This window comes from Triticum aestivum, chromosome 1B, assembly GCF_018294505.1.
Source record: "Triticum aestivum cultivar Chinese Spring chromosome 1B, IWGSC CS RefSeq v2.1, whole genome shotgun sequence".
In the NCBI taxonomy this organism is placed as follows: Eukaryota; Viridiplantae; Streptophyta; class Magnoliopsida; order Poales; family Poaceae; genus Triticum; species Triticum aestivum.
In genome coordinates this window covers 24,596,903-24,599,448 of record NC_057795.1, presented here as the reverse complement: position 1 = coordinate 24,599,448, position 2,546 = coordinate 24,596,903, and positions in this window count along the sequence as shown.

Below are 2,546 nucleotides of genomic sequence, written 5' to 3'. Positions count from 1 at the left end.
AGCAGCGTGGCTTCCACCGAGCTGCTTCAGCCAGAGCATGCCTTGACGGCTCCTGCCAGCTATCCCGTGGATGCTATCACGGATGCTGAAAATTGCCACCTTATGGCGCAATGGAGCAATTTGAAGGTCAAGGCGGCTGTTGGCTCTGTTTATCCTACTAAACCCGACTCAACTTTTCACTACCGGCCGATTCCAGAAGGATATGCTAAGGTGATGGTCGATGAAATAACGGAGGGATTTGAGGACCTCCGGCTTGACCACCCTACCGGTGAAGGGGAGTATCGGCTGGGTTCTGCTCTGAAGACTCCATGCCTATGGCGGAAGGATCTCATCAACCTTCCGAACTGGACGCCTCCGCCTCCTCCTCCTCCTCCGGCGAGTCAGGGCACTCCGCCTCCTCCACCGGCGAGTGACGATCAGGGCACTCGGCCGGCTCCTTCTCCAGCGCGTGGCGGCACTCCGCCTCCTTCTCCGCCTGCGCCGGCGCGCCCGAGCAGCCAGCCTCCTCCTTCTCCGCCTCGTCAGCAAGGGCGGAAGAGACCCGCCGCCGCTCCGTCTTCTACGGCGCGTCGCAGTCCTTCTCCTCCACCTCGTAAGCAAGGAAAGAAGACATCCGCTCCGTCTACTCTGCCGGCGTCTAGCAGTACAGCCAAAGGCGGGAGGAGATAAAGATTCGGTCCTTCTCTGAAGACTCCAGAGAAGTTACCGTACGAGAGGAGCGAGGAGGAAAACGCGAAGATCGCGCAGACCGAAGTGGATGACTGGTTTCAAGGGTTGAAAGCAAAGAGACATCCACCTCCAGAGGAGAAGGTAGATCCGGTGAAAGGGAAGCGCACTCTGGCTGCCCTGACAAAACCACCCAAGTCTCCGCCGAAAGGCAACTATGAGCGCATTATTGGAAAGGCATTTGCCGAAGCGGAGAGGTCGGGAAGTACTAAAACTGATCAAAGGATGAAAGAACGACGACCTGGGAAACAAATTGCCCAGCTCGGCGACCAAGCGAAGCAATCGTGCCCCCCGCTCAAGGTGCCTGCTAGCGACATCGTCGATCCGAGGATGGTGCCCGGTTATGGCAATCCTGCAGATTACCTGCCCGACGATGTACATTATGATATCTTGGAGGTGCAGATACAAAGATACGAGTACGGGAAGCCTCTCGTCAAAGATGAAAGTTCTCTATCAACGATGATGCGAAGATTGCATGATTGGTACATGAAAACCTGCAAAGAGTCTGAGGGGAGGAGTACTTTGTATGTGAGAGTTAAAAAGGAGCATGACCTCCTTGGAATTGAACTGTTGCCTATTCCATTTGAGGAGTTCTATCAGTTTTTCAAGCAATTGTCCATCGATAAAGCAACGGTCACCTCCTACTGTTTGTAAGTAGTACTACTTCCGTCATTAAGTCTCTCTATATAACTCAGCCCTTTCATTGCATGTATTTATAATTATCCTCACTATATTATGCAGATTGAAGATCGCCGAATTGAAAAAAAGACAAGTGGGAGATATTGGGTTCATTAACACGTATCTCATAGATGCAACTGAGGTTCAATATCGTGCCCAAGAAACCGAGGCCAACTTGCTACGATCATTGGAAATAAATGAACACAAAGATATAATACTCTTTCCTTACAACTTCAAGTGAGTGTTACTGTCTTGTGGCATATTCAGTTTCCTTATTAGTCCAGGTTATAGTAATGTAATATTGATGAGTTATGCATGTGTGCGCAGGTACCACTATATTCTCCTAGAGATTAAGCTTGAGAAGGGAGTAGTAACTGTCTTAGACTCCAAGCGAAAAGATCCCAAGGAGTATGCGGACATGACTGAAATGCTCGAGAAGTAAGTTAAATCGATCATTATCCACCATATCATCAACTTTGTTCATTTTTTATATCAAGTAATTGTTTTCTTTGTATGGCAGGGCTTGGAGAAAATTCACCAAAAAAGCTCCGGGACTACCGAAGAAGCTGCAATTTAGGCACCCGAAAGTAAGTACTATATAGTAGCATATTCCAGGCATCTCCTAGTGATTCAAGCGCTAGTTTCATCAATACCATTTAGCATGCTTGCTAATTATCAGTTTGATTGACCTCTATTTCTTGTAAAGTGGCTGTGGCAGGAACAAGGGAAAGATTTCTGTGGATACTACATTTGCGAGTCCATCCGCCACACGACCTGTGAGCGGGGCTACTCCGACAAACAATATGAAGTGCGTAAATAACAATATTCACAATTTTATTTTATTACCATCATTTGTGTTGAGTTTCATTCATTCATATATATATATATATATATATATGTGTGTGTGTGTGTGTGTGTGTGTGTGTGTGTGTGTGTGTGTGTGTGTGTGTGTACCCTTCTTAAAATTAGATGTTTCGGATGCGGGATGAACTCCTAGCATCAGATCGCATGCGAGCAATTCAAGAGGAATTGGCGGCATTCTTTCTTGACCACGTGATCGCTGAAGACGGAGAATACTATGTGGACCACGCGTCCGTATTTTAGGAGATTATATATTTGTAAAAGATAATTATTGTATATAT